Consider the following 26,361-nt stretch of genomic DNA (forward strand, 5'->3'; position numbering starts at 1 on the left):
GGGTGACTTTGGGCCAGTCACTGACTCTCAGCCCAACCTACCTCACAAGGTTGTTGTTGTGAGGATACAATGGAGAGGAGGAGGATTATGTATGCCACCTTGGGTTCCTTAGGGTGGAAAAAGGCTGGATATAAATGTAATACATAATAATAAGTGGGAGAGAAAGGACTGATTCTGAGCATATGGAGATAGTTAGCAGTTCAGACTCAGAATGTGAACAGCCAGAACTGGGGGAGGCATCTTCCCGAGCGAGTTCAGATATGGATAGGCGTACTTCTCAGGATCTAACACCCAGATGGCTGGGCCTAAAGCCCCCCTCCCTTTCCCTCCTCCATGAGGACCCACGAGGAGGAGGAAGAGGAGAGCGCGGGGTGTGATCTGAGGGATGCTAGACTGTGATGCAGAGTGAAACAGGAAAAGTTAGAGGTGGAACTCAGACGGTCGAACCAGTTGGCAATGCGTGAGGGTTGACGTAGGGGAGCATCCCTGGAAGGGAAGGGCCTCCCTCCCTAAGTTATTCTAGCCAGCAAGTTCTTGTTTCAGACTGCTGGCAATGTCATAGCTCCCACTTGGATCTCCTGTAGCCATTCGTAAATGTATGAAGCAGCTGCATTCCTTTGTAGCCTAAGGGGCAATCTACATCACAACTTTAAACTGGTTTCAAACCGGTTTATCTAAAGGGATCCTGCAGTTTCATGAGGGTACTGAGAATTCTTTGCTAGAGACCCCTGTCCCCTGCCCAAGCGGCCCCTCTTCCTAGAGCTACCTTTCCCAGAATTCCTGTATTTGGTAGCCGCAATCGCTAAAAACAGGTTTGAATCCAGTTTAAAGTTGTAATGTAGATTGCCCCTAAGAGTCTTCGGGGATTTGCATCTGTAATGAACTTGACTGGTAGAGAATTAAAAGCGTGAGACTGAAGCCTCTCTTCGTGTGTGTGTGTGTGTGTGTGTGTGTGTGAATGAGGAAGGAAGGGGCCAAGGGAACATGACACTCTGCTCTGAAATTTCTGGGATTGTCTCTCCATCTGCTGGGGACTTGTGACTTTTGCCCCAAATTCCAACGCATACACATAGACACATACAGAGGTAAGCACAGGCATAGCAGGCTAGGAAACTCCACGTTAAGTACCACCTCTCTATGCCTCACAATTAGGGATGTAGAGACTGTGTAAAATCCACTCCGTCTGTGTTTCGCAGATTGCCAGGCGCTTTTTGTTCCATCGTCCGCTCACAGATGGATGCGATTGTTTTCCATCATGTGGAAAAATATGCAAATAATTACGTAAGAGGACTCATAACGATTTGCATAATTGACCTTTGTATGCAACACTTTGTGTATTGTCCCTCATTCCATTCAACTTTTCCTCAGCAGAAACCTGGGTATTTTCCTATGAATAGATATGTGTACATTTCAGGAAAGTAAAAAATACAAATACAAATCTGAAAGTCCATGGACTCCACATGGCCTGAGGGGGTCGCTCTGCAGTGGATTCTGTAGGTTGGATTCTTAGAAGTCCAAGATCATTTTAGCCCATCTCAAACTTGTCCAGCATCCCCAGTCACAATACAGGGCAAGGAGACACACAGATCTAGAAGTGCTATACCACATGAACATGCATGATCAAGATCTAACACATACTTGGGGATACCTGGAGAAGGATCCCCTGCTCAGATTGTTTAACCTTTTAGGAAGGCAATAGAGACATATATTCTGTTTCTTCCACATTTTTCTCTGTTTCCCTCTAGGAGGAAAATTGCCCACTACCAAGCTATGCTCAAGGCATTACTGCTGATTTATCAGGCCCTAAACAGCTCAAGTTATCTGAGAGACCATCTTCTACCATACGGGGCATCCCAGTCTCTACATTCTGAGAGAGAGGCCTGGCTTACCATACCATAGCCTACTGAGGTTCACTGGATCATGCTGCAGAAGACGCCATCCTGCATATGGAATGATCTCCCTATCGATTTCAGGCAGGTTCCCAGTGTGGAGCGTTTGGGCTAACAACTAAAAACATATCTGTTTGCCTGGGCATCTTCCTAACTGTTAGCATTGCCAGCTCCCCTTGGTTATATAGGGATGGCGGAGAATTCCACCACAGATTCCAGTGAGGCCAAATGCACTGGCATTAGACCCCCTGGAATTAGGGATGGGGGAGGATTTCTCCCCGAAACTTCGGGGGGCCGAGTGCCAACGCATTCGGCCCCCCGAAATCGGTGGTGAAATTCTCCGCCACCCCCCCGCCACCCCCCCAGGATGGGACTTACCTCTTCCGAATGTCCCTCCCGGCGGCGGGTCCCGGCGGCGGTTCGGTGGGCTTTCATCCGGGGGCGGGGGCGGCACCCGGTCTTTCGATCGGCTGTCACCGCCGCCATTACAGCTGAATTAAAAAAAAAAAAAACCGTGATAGGCTACTTAACAGTTAACGTAGCCTATCACGGCTAGATCTGCAAAGTCACCCGTGATAGGCTACATACATCGTCACGTAGCCTATCACGGGTGACTTTGAGAAAAAAAAAAGCGCGTACGCTTTGTTGCCCTTATTTTTGCCGTAGTCTACATAAATCTTTACGTAGACTAGACGTGTCAAACTAAGGAACGCTAATGGCGGCGCCCATGGGCTGCCGCCATTTGCGTACGAGCTTTTTTTTTTTTTTCCAAAGTCACCCGTGATAGGCTACGTGACGATTTATGTAGCCTATCATGGGTGACTTTGAAAATCTAGCCGTGATAGGCTGCGTAAATCATTACGTAGCCTATCACTGGGCTTTTTTTTTTTCTTTTGAAGTTTGCGGCCAGGGAGACGGGGTGCTTCTCCCTGGCCTGAATTTCGGCCAGGCGAGGTGGGGCGCCTCCCCCCCAGCCTGAATTTCAGCCGGGCGAGGTGGGGCGCCTCCCCCCCCAGCCTGAATTTCGGGGGGAGAAGCGAAGCGCCTCCCCCCCACCACAAAGCAAGCTGCAAGACCAGGTAAGTGACTTTCGCACATCCCTACCTGTAATCCATGGCGGAACAGCCTCCTGCCCCTCTGCCCGCCCCGCGGAACCCCCCGGGATGGCACTTACCTGGGGCGGATAAAGTGGATGTGGCGGCGACTTCAGTGGCAGGGGCGGCAGCGGGGGTGGCAGCTGCGGCAGCAGTGGGTGCAGGGGCGGGGGCAAGGGCGGCTGATCTCCTGGCTGTCCATGGCTGGGCGCAGCATACGCAAATGGCGGCAGCTACGGCGGCCGCCATTTGCGTTCGCTATTTTTAGCCATTCTAGCCTACATATTTACGTAGGCTAGAACAGCAAAAAATAGCGAACACAAATGGCAGCCGCCGTAGCCGCCTCCATTTGTGTATGCTGCGCCCAGCCGTGGCCAGCCAGGAGACCAGCCACCCTTGCCCCCACCTCCCCCGCCCCTGCACCCACTGCCGCCGCAACTGCCACCTCCACTGCCGCCCCCGCCACTGAAGTCACCGCCACATCCACTGCATCCCACCAGGTAAGTGCCGTCCCGGGGGGTTCCGCGGGGTGGGCAGTTTTTTTTACTTTGCCGTGATAGGCTATGTAAATATTTACGTAGCCTATCATGGTTAAGTACAGGGATGCAAACGGTGGCGGCTACAGCCGCTGCCATTTGCATCCCTGCTGCCCAGTGGCCGGATGTCCAGCTGCTGGCGGAGCTGGCCGCTGGCTCCGCAGAATCCCCGCGGAGCAGAACCGGCCAGGCAGGATTCTGGGGGGAGGGACGGAGCGGCTCCCCCACCACCACGAAGCAGATCCGCGAAAGTGACTTTCGTACATCCCTATATTTTAATGAAACATTTTGTTGTTTTTATTACTCTTTTAGCATTTTTGTCTTCTTGTCTTTTTTTCATGACTTAACTTTGTGAACCACTTTGGGATTTCTGTATTTTTAAATGAATCTGATATATATATTGATATCTATATATATTAGGGATGGCGGAGAATTTCTCCCCGAAACTTCGGGGGGCCGAGCGCCAACGTGTTCGGCCCCCCGAACAAGTTTCGGGGAGAAATCCTCCGCACCCCCCCGCCCCCCGCACCCCCCCCGGGACAGGACTTACCTTCCCTGAATGTCCCTCCCGGCGGCGGGTCTGGCTGGCGGTTCGTCAGGTTTTCGAGCGGGGCGGGAGCGGCAGCCGGTCTTTCGACCGGCTGCCGCCCCCGCCATTGCAATAAAAAAAAAAAAAAAAAAACGTCCCCTGATAGGCTACGTGACGATTCACGTAGCCTATCACGGCTAGATTTGCAAAGTCAGCCGTGATAGGCTACGTCAATCGTCACGTAGCCTATCACGGGTGACTTAAAAAAAAAAAAAAGTGTGTACGGATAATGGCGGCCCCCATAGGGAGCCGCCATTCCCGTTCCTTATTTGGTCACTGTAGTCTACGTAAATGTTTACGTAGACTACGGCGAAAATAAGGGCAACGCTATTTGCGTTGCCCTTATTTTCGCCGTAGTCTATGTAAACTATGTAAACTATGTAAACTATGTAAACTAGGGGGCTTTTTTTTTTTTTAACTTTCACGTTCGTGGCCGGGCGAGGCGGCAAGCCTCCTCCCCGGCCTGCATTTCGGCCGGGCGAGGCGGGAAGCCTCCCCCCCTGGCCTGCATTTCGGCCGGGCGAGGCGGGAAGCCTCCCCCCCGGCCTGAATTTCGGCCGGGCGAGGCGGGAAGCCTCCCCCCCTGGCCTGAACTTCACGGGGGGAGCAGCAAAGCGCTCCCCCCCACTGCGAACAAGCTGCGAGAAAAGGTAAGTGACTTTCGTCCACCCCTAATATATATCAGCTTAGGTCTGATATACCAACTACGCCCTTATCTGGACAGAGATAACCTAGCTACAGTTCTCCATGCTCTGATAACCTCTCATCTGGATTACTGCAATGCGTTATATGTGGGGCTGCCTTTGAAAATGTTCTGGAAACTTCAGCTGGTCCAAAATAGGGCAGCAAGATCGCTAACAGGGACTGGCCAGTGGGATCACATTATGTCAGTACTTTTCCAGCTGCACTGGCTGCCAGTCCATTTCTGGACCTGATTCAAAGTGCTGGTATTAACATTCAAAGCCCTAAACAGTTTGGGCGAGGTTATTTGAAGGATCGCCTCCTCCCATATGTGCCTGCCTGGACCCTAGGATCATCCCCAATGGCCCTTCTCCATGAGCCCCCACCAAAGGAAGTGAGGTGGGTGGCTACCAGGAGGAGGGCCTTTTCTGCTGTGGCCCCCCAGCTGTGGAATGAGCTCCCTAGAAAGGTTCGCCTGGAACCTACATTGTTCTCCTTCCGGTGCCAGGTGAAGACCTTTTTATTCTCCCAGTATTTTAGCATTTCAGCTTCTTAGGGAGCAATCCAATCTAGATAGGCGGCCACGTCTGAACTCGGAGGTGACTGCCTATCGAAAGCAGAGCAGGAGAAGCATGGAGGGGATCATTCCCTCCACACCACTCCTGCCTTGCTCTTTTCCCCTAGACAGTCTTTTTCAGCTGTCTAGCGGTGGGGGGGGCAACTGGGAGAGGAAGCTGCCGTACGACACATAGGAGGTGGAGTATGCGCAGTTCTGCTCTCCTCGCCCTGGAATTCCCCCCAGCCTTTTCAGTCGCTCCACGCTCGTCTTCTGAGCATGGAGGACAGGGCTTCTCTGCACTGCCTCTGAGGCTGCTCGGAACTGGGGGGTGGTCAGTTCCCAGAGAACAACATATCCTATAGCCATCTAGCCACTGTATAGCGGCCATAGGATTGCTCCCTTAATCTTTTAGCTCTGGTGTTTTAAATCTGCATTTTAAATCTCTGCATTGCTGCTAGGTTTTACTCTGGTTGTATTGTTATATTGTGGTTTTATGCTTTTATATTTTATGTTGTTTTATGCTGCACTCTGGGGTTTTAATTTTTGTGAACCACCCAGAGAGCTTCAGCTATTGGGTGGTATAGAAAATAAATAAATAAATAAATAAATAAATAAATAAACAAACAAACAAAGAAACAAACAAATAAATACTGAAAAGGCCTGTCTATGGAGTAGGGGTGTATGAACCCCACTTACCTGGGTCCACTGGGGGGTCCGTGGGGGGGGAGGCAATCCGGTCCTCCCTCTGGAATCCTCCCCGGCTGGCTTCATTCTGCGGCACATCCACGGAGCTGCCAGCTGGGGCCGGCCGCTGCCAGACTTCCGGCCACATCCGGTCTTCATCCACAAATGGCGTCCGGCATAGCGGACGCCATTTGCATCCTGCACTTTACCGTGATAGGCTACGTAAATAAAGATTTATGTAGCCTATCACATTAAAGAGCAGGGACGCAAACGGCATAGCGGACAGCATTTGCATCCGCAGTCTGGCGATACGGCCATGGTGGCCGTATCGCTGGTTCTTCGGAGCCGGTGGCAGGGAGGATCTGCCAGCGAGGACTTCGTGCTGCAAGACAAGGTAGGAGATCTGATCCTCCATGGATTCTGAGGGGCCGGATTCAATAGAATCAGGTCTCATTGGGGTCCATGGAGGATTTCTCCAACATCTCTAGTACAGAGTGACCTTGATAAATACCTTTAGTAATACTGGGATTGCTCCAAACACATGTCAACTAAATAATTGTGAAATGCCACCTTCATGGTGTGGATGCCTTCCAGTGAACAGGTTTTTAAAAAGAGGATGTTCAGCTCTTGGGGAGGAGTCATCATCATAGAACCAAGACTTATACAGGGCCAATATGGAAGTGGAATCATTATGGGTGTCATGACAGCATCACACACTGCCTCTAGTCTAAACAACAGTTTGGGAAGAAAAAAAAAAACGCTGATTCTAGGCAATCAATTTCTTCCCTCCGCAGAACTGGCAAACTGACTGTACGGACCATCTGTTCTGTAGGGCCATGATCAAACCATCAGCATTTCTCTCTAATAATTCCTCATTAAAGTGTTAACTGAGACCCATTTGAGCACTGTGCTATTTAAGTGTAGGATCCACAAAATTGTATTGTAATTCTACTGTTGCTCAAACAGATTGTCATTTGGATGGGTAAGTCAGCCAACAGAACTATGAATGGGTTGTTTCCACAAAGAGACAAAGGATAAATGATAATGTTAAGCATCTGTTCCCTCAGGTGGCAAACAAATTAAAGTATCAGATTTTTTTTTCACAGCCAATCCAACTTCAAACACTCAAGCTATTTCTATAATTACATCCAGACACATAAACCGGGGCTACCACAATACAATGAAGATTTCTAGTATTTTTAGTGTAGTTTTGCAATAAATAGTTGCTTTAAGCAAAGGAGAAAATGATAAGATTTCACATTTCAGGCATGCTTATTGTAATTTTTGGTGAACATCAACTTAATTAAAATATAACTAAGATCATAGTTGGGCAAAATCTGAAACCATCTGAACTATATATGATCTGCAAAATTAAACAACCATTACAAAGGGAAACGTAGTTCAGTGCATGGTAGGTGGTATGAAAGGAGACATAGTTCTGTGGCAGAAGGTGCTCTTTGCATGTGTAATGTCCCAGTTTCAATCTCTAGTAGAATAATGCTGTGTAGCTGACCTGAAAAAAGCTTCTACCTGAGAGCCACTATCTGTTAGGGTAGACTGGGTAGTCAACCTGTAGCCTTCCAGATGTTTTGGCCTACAACTCCCATCATCCCTCACCATTGGCTATGCTGGCAAGGGTTGATAGAAGTTGTAGGCCAAAACATCTGGATGGGCACAAGTTGCCCACCACTGTTCTAGTTAATACTGGGATAAATTGACCAATGGGTTGAGTAGACATTAATCAAAAACATGAGGCTGAGTCAGCTTCATTCTGTTCTGGAGCATACTTTGAAAGAAACTGGGCTCCTATATAAATCTGGAATGCTCACATTATTATAGCAGACATAATAAATCAGGTCCCAATTACTGTTGGGAAGTAATATTTCATGAGAACAGTAGCAGAGAGGCCTACAATAAGGTTTAGATTTGTTCCCTCCCTCCCTCCCTCCCTCCCTCTCTCTCTCTCTTTCTCTCTCTCTCTCTCTCACTCTGTTGTTCTCTTTAAAAAAAAATGCAGATAACTGAACAGGTGTTTTTCTGAGCCTATATTCATGCCCAAGCAGCTACTTTCTAAGAACTCTTTAATAAACCACGAAAGGACACATACCCTGACTTTCCAAGTTAATGGATGTATACCTTCTGGGGACAGGAGATAAATGAAGGTAAAATGAGACCTTTGGCTTATGTCTTGATCAGTGTTGACTTTTTTCCTTGGGGGTGGGGGTGGGCTGACAGATGCTAATGAATTCATTTTGAGGATGGCAAACACAATCAAGTGCCTTTTTGAGATACAGGATTGCCAGACTTTCATTAGGGAAAAAGTCAATTAAAAATAATTTGGGATCAAAAAAGGATTGTGATTTAATTTGTTACCTTCCCCCCTTCCCCCTATATAACTAAATGTAAGATGATATTATCATTTGATTCTGAGTTTTAAAACAAACAATTGCATATGTTGCTTGTAGCATTGTTCTCAATGTTAAGCGTAGAAAAGGTCGTACCCTCATTCCAGTGGCAGCCTGCTTCCATTTTTAATTCCCTGCAGTGCCCTTAGAACAATTCTACATCATGGCATAACATTGATCTAAGAGGCATTCAGAAGGGGAAATGGAGGGTCCCACTGACATCTTCCATTTCAGCTGGCTGCTGGAGGACATTTTTTTCTCCAGTAATGCAGACAGATCCAGCTCACTTGGGAAGAGTCCATACCAACATCATAGTGGCAATGTTCGCACGGGTAGAAGCTTCACTGCTGATTCCTCCCATGTGACCCAGATGTCCCACCATCACAAGAACAGCATGAATGGAACTCCTATAGCCCCATCCCAGGTTGTGTTTCTTGGTCACGCTAGAATGGGACAGAATGTTGGCAAATCGAGATGGAATGTTGAGAACTGGCTTTTATTTTATTTTCCTTTCTTTTATGTCATGCAAACCATACAAATCATTCAAAAATGCATAACTTATGAGTCGTCGATAAGTTAAAATGTACAATGCAAAACATATCCCAGGGAACTGGCTTTTATTTAGAGAGAAGACGCTGTATGCAGAAAACGACAGCGGGAGGAAACTTTTGACTTCATAAGTGGTAACAATAGAAGTCAGGCGTGAAGGCTAAGCCTCCCCCATATGTTCCTGTAAAGTCATTCTATGGGCGGTAATGTGTGCATACAGTTGTAGCTGAGACAGTGTAAATGCTCTAGACTTGACTATAAATAAAAGCAGGACAATGCTTTCTCATTAAGTCAGCTCGGGGAAAAGATTAGCGCAGGCCAAAACTAAAATTAGTTCAAAAGAATGATAATTTTAAACATGTGTTCTGCCTGTGTGATGGACAAGATCAAACCTAGCAGGCAGAGTTTTATTCCCCCTTACGATTCCACCATTCCCACGTAGCTCCTAACAGTATGTAGGAGCTATTGCGGAGATTTTCAGAGCTGACCTTCTTATCTTTCCTCTCCATAGTGCTCCCTCGTTACTGTAGTGGGATGGAAGCAGTTCGTGCATTCATTTCTCTTAGATATAACATCCCAACTGTCCCTCGTTTCATCTTTTTGTATAGCAATAGCACACTCTTTTCCTTACAGAATGGCTTCATATTCACTGTGGACATTATCTCTCAAGTTTTGTTCTACTTAAGTCCCTGCGACAGAGATGGGTCTGTAAAAACATTAGTATTATTATTTCAGATACTGCAGCAACGGCTAGGGATGTGTGAACTCACCCCTGTCTGGGATCCCCAGACTCCCACACAGCCCCTGCCCCCACTCGCTGGTCCCTAGACTGTGCTCGAGCCCCTCCCATGCTCTGCAAGCAGCCCACACTCACCCCAGCCTCCTCATCAAGCTCCATGGTGGCCATCTTAAAAAAAAAGGCGATTACAAAATGTGCATGTTTTTGTATCTGCAAAAATGCATATTTTTGCGAATGCACATATTCACATGTGAGAAAATGCACATTTTCATGTACGTGAATATGCATATTTCTCAAAAAATGGCAACTGCGAAGCTTGACGAGGCCACTGGGGTGAGTGCAGGCCATTTGCCAAGCTCAGGCAGGGGGCAAGCAGGGGCAGGGGCTGGGTGAGTGGGGCTCAGGGGTGTGGGCAGAAGCAGTTCTGCTGGATTCATGGACTGAATCGGGTGCACGTGCCATCCTTAGCAACTGCTGAGTGTTTTCTGTACTCCGAATGTTTGAAATGGTTTCCAAAGGGCCTTTACAATTGCAATTAGTTGCCAGAAGTGCATAAACCTTTTATCCAAAATTACATGTAGTTTGGCATTCTGAAGTTATTTTTTTTAAAGGATTTGTGTTAGTGAAGTCAAACATTTCTGTGTATTGGTCCACTATTTTTGTCTAACCCTTGTCTAAAGAAGAATGGGTAATTTACAATCCATCTGCTTCCAGAAAAATATAAAATTATTTTCCTCTATGACAAGACAACATTTAGGGGAATATTTTATTTATAGATGTTTGAGGAATTCTCTGTTGTTTGTGAATTCCAGTATGAACTCACTTCATCTGCCTCTCCTGGATTAATATGCAGATAGGTATGCATTTATCATTCAGATTTCAGATTTCTCTAAATCATGAGAAGGAGCTTTCAGATTAAAAATGTACCAAACTGCATTTAAATTATTAAATACGTTTAGAAAGGTGTATCTTGAGAGAAAATATGTTTAGAGATGTGTAGTGAGAACACGTTAAATATGTATATTTCCATGCTGATGTAAAAAATAAATGTATCCCAGATTACTGCAGAAATAGGAAGGAACAGACTTATGACTGTACTAATGAGAAAGTAATTTGGAACAGAAATAGACTGATCTATTTTCTAGCAATTTCTTTTTAACAGATATAACACCAGAACTTAAGCCAGGTATTTCTGAACTCTTTGGGAAATATAGTCAACAAGTGTGGACTTGAAAAAAGCAAAATAAAACAAAAAAACCTGCACAGATAAAAAATGTACAGGGTGAACCGGGAGAGGTAAAGGAGACTGTCCTTCCATCCAGGGATGGCACGAGCACCCGATTCATTCCAGGAATCTGACAGACCTGCTCCTGCCGGCACCCCCAAGCCCCACTCGCTGAGCCCTTGCCCCTGCTGGCCCCTGTCCATGCTCAGCGAATGACCAGCGCTCACCCTGGAAGTCTTGTAGAGCTTCACAGTCACTATTTTCTAGGGATGGACGAAAGTCACTTACCTTTCCTCGAAGCTTGCTCGCGGTGGGGGGGAGGTGCTTCGCTGCTCCCCCTGCGAAGTTCAGGCCGGGAGGGGAGGCTTCCCGCCTCGCCCGGCCGAAATTCAGGCCGGGGGGGAGGCTTCCCGCCTCGCCCGGCCGAAATTCAGGCCGGGGAGGAGGCGCCTCGCCTCGCCCGGCCGCGAACTAAAACGTTTTTAAAAAAAACGCCCCTGTGATAGGCTACGTGATGATTAACGTAGCCTATCACAGCTAGATTTGCAAAGTCAGCCGTGATAGGCTACGTAAATCGTCACGTAGCCTATCACGGGTGACTTAAAAAAAAAAAAAAGCGCGTACGCTAATGGCGGCCCCCATAGGGGAATTCGCGTTCCTTATTTGGTTGCTGTAGTCTATGTAAAGATTTACGTAGACTACGGCGAAAATAAGGGCAATGCAAATAGCGTTGCCCTTATTTTCGCTGTAGTCTACGTAAATCTTTATGTAGACTATAGCGACCAAATAAGGAACGGGAATGGCGGCTCCCTATGGGGGCCGCCGTTATCCGTACGTGCTTTTTTTTTTTTAAGTCACCCGTGATAGGCTACGTGATGATTTACGTAGCCTATCATGGCTGACTTTGCAAATCTAGCCGTGATAGGCTACGTTAATCGTCACATAGCCTATCTTGGGGCGTTTGTTTTTTTTCTTTGATTGGAATGGCGGCGGCGGCAGCTGGTCGAAAGACCGGCTGCCGATCCCGCCCCGGGCGAACACCCGCCGAACCACCAGCCGGACCCGCCGCCGGGAGGGACATTCGCCGAAGGTAAGTCCCGTCCCAGGGGGCGTGGGGGGGGCAGGGGGGTGCGGAGAATTTCTCCCCGAAACCTGTTCGGGGGGCCGAACACGTTGGCGCTCGGCCCCCCGAAGTTTAAGGGAGAAATTCTCCACCAACCCTACCATTTTCTGAGAAATAAAATTGCGATCGCAAAAATGCGCAATTTACACACATGCGAAAATGCTCATTTTTGTGAATATGAATATTTGCGTATGCACAAAAAATAATATTTTTGAAAAATGCACATTTTCATACACACACTACTGTGTGCTTTCGCAAAAATGTGCATTTCACACCTGAGAATATGCACATTAGCAAAAATGCACATTTTTGTACATACAAAAACATGCATATTTTTGCAATCACCATTTCATTTTATTTTTAAATTGTGACTACGGAGATCAAGTCGATCAACAAGGGCACTTGGGTGATTGCGGGCTGCTCCATCCCTTTGTCCTTTCCTTCCTCCTTACATGCCTCTCCCAGGTTATGTTGCAACCAAGCAGCTGTTGCTATTAGGGATGTGCGGATCAGCAGAACTCAAGCTCAGAACAGTTCTCCAAATTCCATCTTGAAGCTCATTCTGACTTGAGTTCATATCAGATTGCAAGCTTTGTTTTGCTCTTTTAGCCTGAAAATCCATGCATATTTTCATGCATATTTCGTAGGGATGCTGGAGAAATTTGAGATGGATCAAAATGAGCTCAGATTTCTAAGAATCCGACCTGCAGAATCTGCTGCAAAGCACCCCCCTCAGGCCGTGCAGAGTCCATGGACTTTCAGATTATTTTTTTTTACTTTCCCAAAATTTACACATATAAATCTGTAGAAAAATACATACGTTTCTGCTGAGGAAATGTAGAATGGAATAGGGGACAATACACTAAATGTTACATACTGGGGTAAATTATGTAAATACTTACGTAAATACTTACATAAAGATTTCTGCATGATGAAAAAAATATTCACATCCATCTGTGGGCAGATGAAGGAATGAAAGGCACCTGACAATCCTTCAAAACACAGACAGAGCGGATTTTACACAGTCCGTAGATCATTTTTTCCAAATGTGCACATCAGTTATGCGCATCTTTGAAATGTATACATTCTTCCCCCATTGATGAAAGCATCTTTCTGCATATTTTTCAAAAGCATGCACTTTTCATACACATTTTTCAAATGTACACATGCTGTCAAATGCATTGGGGGGGGGTCTGGGAATCCCTTTGCAAGGTCAGAAATGCACAGACGTAGACCACAGTTTGTGTCTGAGTCTGTGTTTGGTCTTCTTGGTTGTAGCTTATGACTGATCCAAGGTTAAGAGGCTCTTATCTGGTGGTTCACTGTTGGACATTTTAACCTTCTGGGCCCTATCACCAGTCTGATTTCTGTCCCATGTAATGTTCTTCATGTCTAACAAATCCGACAACAACTCCGCTCATATGTGTACCTTTAACCTAAAGGCCAATGCTTCTTTCTTTGTTACATGTTCTAGTCTATCAAACCCAAATTTTGAACACAGGAGTTACTGGTCCTAGTCTTATATTGCCATTGCAGATGTGTCTTGCCCTCATTTGGATGGGACCAAACACAGTTTGGTTTCTGGTCTGCCATGCTCATTATAACATTAGTACTCTAAACGTGCGCATGTGAAGGTGATTATTTTAAAGCCATTTCCATATAGGCTCCAGACATTTCACATAATAGCAGCCATTCTTTAAAATATAAAATAAACTTTTACTGCCTCAGAAATAGCGCTTTATTCCTTACCTTTTCATAATGCTACATGATACCTGTTTGCTTTGGCTTAAGAAGTCATGTTAAAGGGTCCTTCCCCAGCATCCGCTCACAGATTTGTCCTCTTCCATATGGCCAAATGTACCTCATGCAGTTGTAAAAATTGGCACTGGAAGTTGTTTTAATTGGTTAACTCGTAGTTTTGGTATATTACTGAATGACTATGTGCTTACTGGGATGGGTGGGGGGAGGGGGAGATTGTTCAGTTTGCATTTTAATGCCAACTCACCTAATTTCACAGTTTTCAACCAGTATGAGAACTCGACGTTACCCTTCAAACTTAGCATTTCTCTGAATTTTGCAATGGAGGCCCTGATTTTAAAAAAAAGTGTAGAAAAATGCATATATTAGTTAAAGAAAAACCCTTTAAAAATGCATTAGGAAAATTCCTCACAAAATGCATGTACAGGGAGAAATTCACACATTCATGCGCATGTTCTTTCCTGCGTAAACAGCAGCCTCTGGGGAACTCGAGGAGCCTTAAGACCATGAGGTGGGGAGTGAGAAGAAGGGGACATTTAAGTCTTTCTTTCCCTACCATGGTCCCAACATAAACCATCTCTCAAAAGATGCTTTTTGCATTTCCTCCATCAAACCTCCATTGAGGACAGTAAGAGTTTCCCTCAAACTGCAAATAGCAGCTTTGGAAAGATATGTTGTTGTTGTTGTTGTTGTTGTTGAGACTGTGGCAAAGAGAGAAAGGGTTAACCTCACTCTCTTCACCCACCATGATCCCAAGGCTGTGCAGACCTACAGAGGCTGCTATTAATATTTACAGAACAAAAAGTGCCTGTTCATTAAAGGTGAAAAAGGTAAAGGTGTCCCCAACCAGTCGTGTCTGACTCGAGGGTGTGGTGCTCATCTCCATTTCTAAGCCGAAGAGCCAGCGCTCTCCGAAGACGCTTCCGTGGTCATGTGGCCAGCATGACTGAACACCGAGGTGCTCAGAACGCTGTTACCTTTCCTTCCAAGGCGGTACCTATTTATCTACTTGCAATTTCTTGCTTTCGAACTGCTAGGTTGGCAGAAGCTGGGACTGAAGACGGGAGCTCACTCCGTCACGCGGCACTCGGGTCTCGAACTGCTGTCCTGCCGACCTTCCAGTCTGCAGTTCAGCGTCTTAACCACTAAGCCACCGCGGTCCCACAACCTGTTCATTGCATTCACACAATTAGCATCATATCTAGTTTGGCCCTTAAATGCACAGTAATTTGGGCATCAAGGCATCGGGGGGGGGGAGGGGGGAAGGGGATGTGGATCCAGTGTAAGCTTGTTGATATATCCACAGCACAGTCACAGCTATGAAGATTCAACGTTCACTTTGGGGGGAAAAAATGCGGATACTCATTGCATCCTAAATAAAATTACATTTTAAAGTTATGTTCAGATTGCCGTGTGATCCACTGCATACCATGGGTCTGTATCAGTCTCTTATTACATTGCCCATATTTTTCTTCTGGAATCAGTTATTACATCCCTGTTGACTTCAAAAATTTGGATGATTGTGGTTTCCTCTTGCCCAATTAATTTTGTATTGACTCAATTTACCTGGGTCTATTCAGCAGAGGGTTGTTTTTTTTTTAATGTCCTTGGTCCTGGTCTTGTGATCCACTGAAGAAAGTCTCAGGCAAATTTAAGGTCAGCCCATCTATTCAGACGTAAACTGACCTGAGCAAGATGCAGATATCTGTGCTGAAATTGGCATATGGTTTATAATGGTTGTTTCCTGATGAAATGAAAGAAGGATTGTTTTAACCTCCTTGATGACACAAGGAAAGGGGTTTAGATGCTCTGAATCAGTGTATTTTATTTTCAGCTTTTTCCCTGTCAAAAGAAGGGAAATGCCCCAAAGCTGGTGAACATTGACTGTCTGCTTCCCTGTAAAGATGACTGCTACTAGATTGTTTAAGCATGTGTGTGTGAGTGTGAGTGTGTGTGTGTGTGAGAGAGAGAGACACACACAGAGAGAGAGAGAGAGAGAGAGAGAGAGAGAGAGAGAATGAGCATACCTTTCTAACATGCAACAGACATTTGAATAGAAAAATAGTCTGGGCTAATCTGTACGGATTTACAGCAAGAAAGTGCTCCAGTTCTCTTCAGAGAAGGCCCTTGGGATGGGTTGAAGGTATAGTCTTTTGGATCAGGAGCAGTCTTTTGTCATCAACCCTAAGATGAAAAGGACAACATGAACTGTCTGCTTCCCTCTCAGAAAGATCTGCCAAATCTGGAAGAGCACAGGTATTCTTTTCTGATCTTCTCTCAATGGTGGAGCTGCTGTAGGGTGTCTCCTTCTCAACGCACCCCAGTAACATTGGAAGTTCGAAGTCACATGGAATGAACAGGCAAGTCAGATATTCCCCACACCATGGTCACCTCACTTGGAAGCTGGGCCAATCCTGGTGTGAGGAAAAGCCACAACCCCATGAACCTTTTGGCTAGGCCAATCAGATGACTGACCTTCATATAGGTCAAGTACTAATGCATGAATAATCAGCCAGAAACGGTCATTGGTGGACTGTTTTGTGTTAGTACTCTATAAAATTCATATGAGCTAGTTTTATTTATGCATTAACTATGCACAAGAAGCAGCACACTGTGGGACCTAGAGTCCTGCAACCAAAATATCCACATTCGGCAACGGGAATGCATTTTGCAACATCTGCGAATTTGCGGGCATTTACTTGATTTGAGGTACAACGCTGGATGATAGGAGTTAATACAATTTGGAATCCTTTATTGTTGTCCACCTTGGCTATGGGGAGCCCCGTTCACCGTAATCTGTGGGGATACCCATAGGGCATAGCTGAATCCTTCTCCCTCGTCCCTCTCATTTTAGTATGAATTGTGCTGGGCGCGGTACAACCAGCCATTATAATTGATAGTAAATGGAGAGCACATATAAGCCTCCACCCTTTACCACAGAGGTGTTCAACCTCAGGTTTGTGGGCCAAATCTAGTCTGCCTAGGGTCCCAACCTGGCCCTCTGGATTTCCCATAGTGCCATGCTCCCTTCCCCCAGCTCCATCCCTTCTCCCCCAGCCACCAATTGTTTGGTGGTTTCTTGGATTTTGAGCACCCCCCCCCTTCTATAAGGTGGAAATGCCTCTCCTAAAGCTCAATTACTGGCAGTAAGAAATATAAACTACAATATGCTGGGATTTTCTGTTTAATTTTTGGCCCCACCCCTTTTGCCTTTGGCCCCACCCACCATTGGAACACAGCTCGAAAGAGCTTTTCTGTAGTTGAATTTCACCCTTGGTCTGAAAGAGTTTTGACAGCCCTGCTTTACCTCCTCACAATCCCAGCAGGCAGGCTACTCTGCCTTGGAGCATGCTGGCTAAGTAGGGCTGGACTGCTGGTTCCCTTTTACAGGGGGTGGGGGGCACATGGGCCTTCCACTGGTCCCTGTGATGACCAGGCACATTGCACTGAACCTAACCCAACATGTGGCCAGCTGTGAGTGAAGCAAAGGGTGCAGTGCAAGCAGTTTTGTGACTGCAATTCAAAGGGGATTTTATTGCTGTTAACATTAGCAAGCAAGTGGGTGTGTGTTCTAATGAGATTTCATTCAGAGTCAAATTTTGAAATCAAAATGTGAAAATGCTTGAAAAATTAAATGGAATTCCTTTCCTGAGCTTTGATTCAGTTTTGAATTTATGAGAAATGGCCTTGTAGGCCCCTTCCAACCCTACTATTCTATGATTCTATGAAATGTCGTTGCACCTCTCTGTAAGGTATATTTTAAACAAGGGGGAATGATGCTCTCTTTCTAGAGCAGCTAAGGTAATCCTTCCTTCTCACAATCCTCTTAACATTGGCCCGTTCCTTCCGTCTGCCTTCGTATGAGAGAGAGCTACAGTATCTATCCAACAGTGACCCATGTATTCCAGACACGATTATACACTAGACCAAAATAATGAGCTGTATCTACTGAACCTTTCTTTAAAGCTGTTCATTCAAGGCTTCGATTTTTTTCTCTCACTTAGAACAGATGGTGCACAGAGTTGTTTCTTCCAGGTTCTGAACCATTGGCCTGGATCGGTTGTGTTGGGTGGAGAGAAGGGGGAGAAGGACTGAATTCCATGTGAACCATGTCAGGGTCTCTAACACATGTGGTCTTCTAACTGCACACCCTGGGAAGTGGGAACGTTACCTTGTTCTGCGGCCCTTTAGCATATACTTCCACCTGTGGGGCAGTGTGGTTTGATCTGAATAAGCTGCGCTGTGTTTAAACTGATCGAAGCAGTGCAGGCATGCTTAGCTGGTTGAAGATACACCAGTTTTGTTTTGGCCCATCCCACAGAACCCACTCCCCCCTATTCTGAAGTACTTTACACTCAAAGGTGGGTAGTTCTTGTTTCCTTTTTTGATAACTTGGGCTCGTTTGTGATGTATCTAGGGATGGACAAATCTGTCCATCCCTAGATAAAACTGAGATAAATTTGGATTCTTTCAGTTCTTCATGTTTCCAATCAGTCCAGCTTGAACGTTGTGAACTTTGTGAATTTCTCCAGTGTAAAATTCTGAGATACTTTTTTTTTTAAGTGTGCATGAAGATTCATAAGCACTTCTGTGAGCATTCCTCCTAGTACACTGTTTCCGTATGCATTTTAGCCTAATGTACACATTTTTGCAAGCCATTTCCCTAACATAATGCATGTGTGAATGTCATTTTACGTAGCATATGCATTTTTGTTTGCATAGACAATGCATATTTTCCTATGCATTTTTGAATGGAGAATTCCATTGCAACGTTCAGAAAAGGACAGATTTCAAAGGATGACTGGGTTTCAGTTTGCGTAGTGCAGGGTTGCAGACCCCAAAATGGGTGGGGGCGGACAACCATCCACTCAGCCCTCCATAGGCTGTATGATGTCGGGGTGCATAGCAGCACTCTGGCCAAAGTGCTGGGTGGATCTCTGACTTGTTGCTTGGGCCAAGCACCAGGCTTTGCTGCGCATGGACTTTCCCTATCTGGCTGCATTCCCTTTTCTTCTCCATTGGAGAAGCAAAGGGGGCATAGCTGGCTCTGCCCTGCTTTTGATTTATCATGCTAGGGTCCCAGTTCATATCTGAGGTCCATGTTGGCAACTTGTGTGTGTGTGGAGGGAACTGAACTCAAGACCAGAACTATGTAGCGAAGCAATGTGTGGTTTTCCCCTCTATTCTATTTATTTATTTATTTATTGCATTTATATCCCAACTTCTTTCCTCTTGCAAGGAACCCAAGGCAGCGTACATTATCCTCTTCCTCTCCATTTGATCCTCACAACAACAGCCCTGTGAGGTAGGTTGGGCTGAGAGTCTATGACCGGCCCAAAGTCACCCAGTGAGCTTCCATGGCTGAGTGGGGACTAGAACCCGGATCTCTCGGCTCCCAGTCCAACACTCTGACCACTACGCTGCACTGGCTCTCTACCCTTGGTGTTAATGAAAAAAAGGAAATAAAATGCATTTTCATTGAAGATGAACCCAGACCCAGATCTGGATTGGCTCTCTACACAAGAGGGAGAAAGAGAGGCGAAATACCCACGTGAACTCAGTTAATGTACAGCAAAGTAATGATTTGGTAGGAGAAACAGCATTAAAGTTCACAGAACTGCAGTGCAAGTCTCTGACAGCAGAAATGACTTCAGATCTCTTAGGACCCTCATTTGAGTGCCTGAATCATTAAGATCTTCCTTCCTTTAGAAAAATATACAGTTTTGCATATTTTGGCAGTAGACATCGCTAGACATGTATGCACGCCATTTCCAGTCTACTTGACTCTCTTCTGCCAAGAATACAAGACCTTAAAAAAAAACAAAAAAAAAACCTCTGATCCCTCTTTTGTACTGTCTAACAATCCAGGGCAAAACCTACAAGTTTAGGAGTGACAGTAGAATAGTTAAGTTGGGCGGGGGTGGGGGGCAAAAAACAGCAAAGCAACTCAAGGGAAAATGCTATGCCTTAAATCCCTAGCTTCCCTTTGTAATGGCTAGCGCTCTGATGTATATATTACATAAACATACATCATATAAACAAATGTCTACTTTGCAATCTTGCAAATCATTGTTTGGGCCGGACTCTTATTGGCAGCAGTTGAACGAGACAGAAACATATCAGTGAACCATGGGAGAATGTCTTGTAAGATGAAGGCCTTGGTTGCTTCTTCCTGACTCTGTTTAGCACACTGTCTGTCTCTTTAGTCAATGCACATGCTTGATTTACAAGGAGCCAAGAATGAATGTGGATGGCCATTTTACCACCCACCTGTACCTGCTGTGTAGTAAAGTTCTCCTTAGTTCTTGGAAGGATGATGCCAGCAACCAGCTTTTTGAGTGTCTACCTCATGGTAAGAAAGCCCATGCAGTGGCAGCACATGTCTTGCAGCCCAAGGCAGGAGAATTACTAGACAGGCCGCTGGTGAGGATGAGGGAGATGGCCTTCTCTGTGGTGGCCCCCACTCTGTGGCACTCCTTCCCTAGGGAACTCCGCCATGCCCCCTCTTTAATGTGTTTCCACCACACATTAAAAACGTGGTTGTTCAGGCAGGCATTTGGAGTAGGTTAGGGTATCTTTAGAAATATGATGTTTTTAATGCGGAATTTTATTGTTTTAAACTCTTCTATTGTTGTACATTGCCCAGAGTGGGTGGATGACCAGCCAGATGGGCGAGTAATAAATAAATAAATAAATAAATAAATAGAACGTATGCTGTCACTCCCCCATTGCTGTCGTCACTCCATCTCTTGTTCTGAGAACGTCCTCAGAGCAAGAGATCAGGTTGATGGGCTCTCTGGAGAACTAGCCAGGCCCCAAATGCCTCTTGTTCAAGCTGCCTCCAGGGCCAACTCACTCACAGTGCCTTGCTCTGAGGAAGGACCTGTCCTCGGAGTGACACATTTGTGGCCCGGTTGGCTCTCCAGAGAGCCCTTTTTTCACCTGATTTCTTGCTCTGAGGGTGTTCCCAGAGCAAGATATCACAGGCAGTGGCTGCTCTGGAGAGCCACCTGCCTGAATTCTTGCTCTGAGGACCCCTTTAGAGGGAGAAATTTGGCAGGAAGCTGCTCTGGGGAGTGCAGGGCCACCCAGGAGTTGGGCAGTTGGCCTTCCTGGCAGGGTGCAGTACATTCATGTGCACACACTGGGGGCTATTCATATGCTGTGGCAGCAGGGAAATCCTTCCCATGGTGAGGCCCAGACCATAGAGGGTGTTTTTTTCAGCATGCATTGGAGAGCGTTAATGTTATGATGCATCCCGATCAAAAATGAACTGATACAAACTTCTCGTACATCCCTAGCCAATGGATTGGTTTCTCTTTCTCCTGCACTTGGATTTTGTAAATCTTTCTCTCCCAAATATGAAGAACCACCAGCCAAATTCAATGGGTGAAGCTATTCCCAGCATGGAGAGGGCCATTATGTACCTGCCTATATTGCTGTTAAAGATGAGGAGTGTGTCAGGAAAAGAGGTGGTAACCCTAATGCAGCACTAAGTAAGTGCTAACATAATGACTATACAGGGATTCAGATGCAGACTTTTAAGAGCAAAGCACTCAACGCCCTTTGCCTGGATAGACGAATGTATCCATTTCAGTTTCTCCCACATTCATTTCTTTAAATCTGAAGTTCTTTTTTGTCCTGAATACTTTGTGAATTTGTGAAATTTGGCAAAATCTTATCAAAACTGAACTGGAACAAAATACTCACCCATTCCTAATGTGTGCTCCATGCCCATTATCTGTAGACTGTTTGTGATAATAGTGGAACAAGGGCATGATTAAATAAAGACTCAATCCTATGGATGTTTAGACAAAAAAAAGTCCTACAACTTCCAGCATCCCCTAGCCAGCTGGAATTTAGGATTGCAGCCTAAAATTGCCTTGCTAGCTCAGACTTTCTTATCCAGAATTGTGTTGCCAATCATAGCCAGTTAGATAATGTATTTTGTGGCATTGAAGAAATGGATTTTACTTTACTAATATGAGCAGGATGAGATACAAATATTCTTCTTATAATAATCAGATTTAAATGTTCTCTATATCCCCTCATATCCCGTCACCCACCTCCAGAACCTGGAGAACAACAACAACAACAACAACAACAACAACACTTTGCAGTAAATTGCAAAGGTGCTAAGTTCTTCTTAGTCTGGATCCCATCAGGTGTAAATCGGCTGTGCTCCACTGACATTGAGTGTGTAGAAAATGAAAAAACCCTGAGCTGCAACCTCGGCTTCCTTACAGTTACTGCATTTCAGCTTACATTTTAAATCACATTTTGACATATAAAAGAAAGTGTTATAGACCAGAGGAAGGTGAGGAAGAGTCCTTGATTGCTGTATTTTACACTCCATAAATTCAGTGTACATCCGCATGTTTAAAACACAGCCCGGGTTAAGTGATACCTCAGCATGACTTCAAAGCAGTTTTGTCAACATACATCAGTGCACTCACTATCTAAGGGCATTTCCAGCTGGGGTGGTGGGGTTTGAAGTCTGGAAATGATATGAATAGCTGGATAGGCTGCCCATGTGTTATTCTCTCAGTTGCAATATTCTGATGGAATATCAGAGTTTTCCGCTTTGTCATTAACGCTATCCTGAGACATTTTACCACCTGCATTACAAACACTTGAGCTTTGATTCAGTTGGGGAAGAGATGGTCTGTGTCTTCCTTGTGGAACATTTACAAGGGCCACCAGTCTAAGCTGGTGAAACTCACACCTCTTTGAATTTTGTAAGCCATTTTTCTAATATAATGCATTTTATATAGCACTGCCTATGCATTATATATATATATATATATATATATATATATATATATATAACGTTTGGGACAAACTGAACTTTACATTTTGGGGAAAAACATTCAGGACAAACTAAACCTAAGATTTGAGAACTGAGAAAGTGAGAGAAACCAAAAGGTTTGTCCCTTCCTAGTTCCCACTCTGTGTCGGCAACCCTATGCACATAGAAGGTATGATCTGAATGATCTGATAAGCAGGGCTAGAGTGCCTAAAGAGCAGGGCTAGAGTGCCTAAAGAGAGCTAGAGTATTTCTCAAATTGGTCTCTGGCTATGGTCACAGATGTAGCATCAGAATGTGTGTCCTCCCTCCCTTCTCTGCTCAGTGTTTCCCTTGACAGCAGAGCCTTTACTTTTCCCCATGCAACATGAATGCCTGGGTTACCAAGGGACCAGAAAGAGCCCAATATTCTTTGCCTTTTCTGATTCCCCCCATTTTTAATGGGTACTGGGGGGAGGGGGATGCTGGGCTAAAATTGAAGGGAATTAGAGGTTTCATAACCAGCACGTGGGTTTCATAAACAGCCGTTGGCTTTTCCTTCCATAATTCTAGCATCATACAACTGTTCAGTTTAATTGTATGGAGAACAGGGTCAGACGGTATGCATGAAAATCAGCTCCTGAAGGTGTTGTACGTATGGCAGAGATAAGTGAAGTTTGTGGGCTCGTGGGCACATTTGGAATTTTGAGGAAATGTCATGGGCACCAGCACAACATTGACTGTCCTTGGGGTGTGGCTGTGGGGGTGCTTGCAAAACGTGGTACAGGAAAAAAACAAAACGCTTTGCACAAAAGTGGTTAAGTTTAGAAGAATGTATAAAAATAATGCATAATCACACAGAGAGAGAGAGAGAGAGAGAGAGAGAGAGAGAGAGAGAGAGAAGGGGGTGTCTAATGCATGAGTGGGCAGAAAGTAGATCTCCAGAGGTTTTGGACTTCAATTCCCAGCATTCCTAATCATTAGCCATGTTGGCAGAGGCTACTGGGAGTTGAAGTCCAAAACATCTGGAGATCTACCATCTCTCCACCCCTGCTGTAGTAGAGTGTGCTAACATGTCCACAGGTTTGCTCTTTCTTTCTTTCTTTCTTTCTTTCTTTCTTTCTTTCTTTCTTTTCCTTCCTTCCTTCCTTCCTTCCTTCCTTCCTTCCTTCCTTCCTTCCTTCCTTCCTTCCTTCCTTTCTCCTGCTGCAGTTGTTCTCAACCATTCCTCTCCCTTACTGGTTTCTACCTCTTTGGTCCATCTCTTTTCTTCCCACTCTTGCTTTCATGCCTGAGCAGCTTCATCAAGTTCCTGATGGCCACAATTGAGAAACGGTGCTGTAGATCATGCAAGTCAGAAAAAATGGCTTGTAAAACTCTGAGACTACCCCTGACATGCTGGATGAAGCTAATGCTGGCCAAGTCTCAGCCCCATTGGTTTTAACCAAGCAGTGGCCTTTCCCAGGGCTTTGCTGAATTAGGGAATCACTGAGATTTCGCAGCAATCTTGCCCCAAATCAAAGAATGTTCCCATTCATCAATTGAGAATGTTTGGTTAGTTCTTGCACAACATTAATTTTTGTGAACCACGCATAGAGCTTTGGCTATTGGGCAGTATACAAATGTAATAAACAAACAAACAAACAAACATGACATTGGAATATGTTTTAAATAAACAAAAAGTTGTCATACTTCAAAAGGGCTTGCAAAAAAAAATGATGCATGCTCTTTGTGTAACTGGCTTTTTCAGACGCTATGACTAAAATAAAGCATTCTGCCTCCAATATTTTAAATGCAGTATTTAGTTCAGGACCAAGGAACCTCCAGATGTTGTTGGATTCCATCTCCCATCAGTCCTGGCTAGGATGGCCATTGGTCATTAATGATGGGAGTTGAAGTCCAACAACATCTGGAGGGCCCCAAGTTCCACACCCTGTTTAGTAAAAAGAGCATCTTAAGGACATATGAATAAGCAATTGCAAATATAACTTGTTGAACATCGTAGTCTGCTGGCCTTAATGGGAAAAACATTTTCTGTACAAGGACCTCTGATGTTTTACACTTCCTGACAACCTGTATTCTTGTTTTTAATGGAAGCAGGTAGCATGTCCCCAGCTGCTTAGGGGACATAACCCCAAAGCTATCCTCCCACTCTGACATTAGTAATCTGAGTTAACCACAGTCAAAATCAATTAGACATTAAAATCTGGGCCCAGAAGACAAAGGTGGTTGTTGGAGGTGACAGAAGGCAAGGTATCTAAATATTGGTTATAAAATAAAATCCCTGCCATCTGGACAATGTAAAAACAAATACCGAAAACAACCACCACCAATAACAACAGTTATATTTTTTGCCTGACAAATTCACAGTAGTGGCTTCTATAGGATGACATTTCTCTGTGAGGTAAGCTGGCCATTGAACTGCAGGTGGGGCAGGCAGGCAGGCTTGGGCAGTGGTATCATGGAGGCAGGGCTCGCAGGGACGCAGCCCCGGCACTTTTTCAAGAGCAGGGACTCTGATGTCATCTGCCACCCCCCTCAGAATTCCAGGTCCCCTCTGAGCTTAGCTGTGATCCTCACTGTAGGGGGAATGAATTTTCCAAGCAACAATGTATTGTTCCACGTTGAAATGAGAAGTCTTTGGGATGACTTGTTCTGGGATGAGCAATTAAGACCTATTCGCTTTACTAAAGAAATTCTCCTGGTGGAGATGAAAACTCCTAGAACTGGTTTGTTGATATGGAGCGACACAGCTCCCTGAAAGTCTTGGACTCCCCTTGGAGATTGTCACGATGAGCTCCTGCATTTCCACATTTACCACTACACCACTGTGTGTGTGTGTGCGTGTGTGTGTGTGTGCGTGTAGTTCAATCCAGCTGGGTTTCTGTTGGAGGGGGCGGGGGGAGACATAATGAAGGAGCTTAGGGAAGGCTAATGGGTAATGTTGGGGCACTAAGGGAGTGTGCAGGGGGCTGGTTAAATAGGAAGGGACCTGTCCATGAGGTCTGAGTTGAGAGGGTGAAGCTTCCATAGAGGATCGCATTTTGGAAACCTCAAATGTTTGTGTTTGAGTGAGTGAGTGAGTGAGTGAAAAAGACTTTAAATACCCCTGCATTTTTTCCTCAGACATCCAGTTGAAACACACCTGCCTTCCTCTCAGCTGCACTGTTTTTGGATCCTAGTTGAAGGCTGTATATCTTCCAAGGTTGTACAATCTGAGAAAGGGGCATGGCTGTGAGGGGGCATGGCTGTGACTGTCACGAAGGGACCCTGCGCTTCTGAATTTGCCACTATGCTACTAGGCTTGGGGCAAGGCATCCAGTGCCTGAGCATCAAGTAGGGATGTTGTGATGTCATCTGGTGAGCGCCCGCCATTTTGCCTACTTGTTTTTTTTTTATGAAAAAAGGGAGCTAAAAAAAACCTGTGCATATTTAAATATGCACATATTTGGGCCAGGAAAGCTTTATCTATGCAATATTAGGGGCATTATGCCCCTAATATTGTGTAGATGATGCTTTCCAGGCTTGAATGTGTGTATATTTAAATATGCACAGTTTTTTGAGCTCCCTTTTCCCATAAAAAATAAATAAAAATGGCAAAATGGTGGGGACTTGATGGACAGGACCCAGGTGATTGCGGGTGCCTCTCTGAGCTCATGGAGGCTCAAGCACAGGTCAGGGGGGCTTGAGTCGGGGTGGTGCTTCAGCAGGCACCTGCTGATCCTGGCTGGGGGTGGGTTCGCAC

The sequence above is a fragment of the Heloderma suspectum genome, chromosome 7 (assembly GCF_057233095.1).
Source record: "Heloderma suspectum isolate Gila_16-S chromosome 7, 16-S_ref, whole genome shotgun sequence".
Classification (NCBI taxonomy): domain Eukaryota; kingdom Metazoa; phylum Chordata; class Lepidosauria; order Squamata; family Helodermatidae; genus Heloderma; species Heloderma suspectum.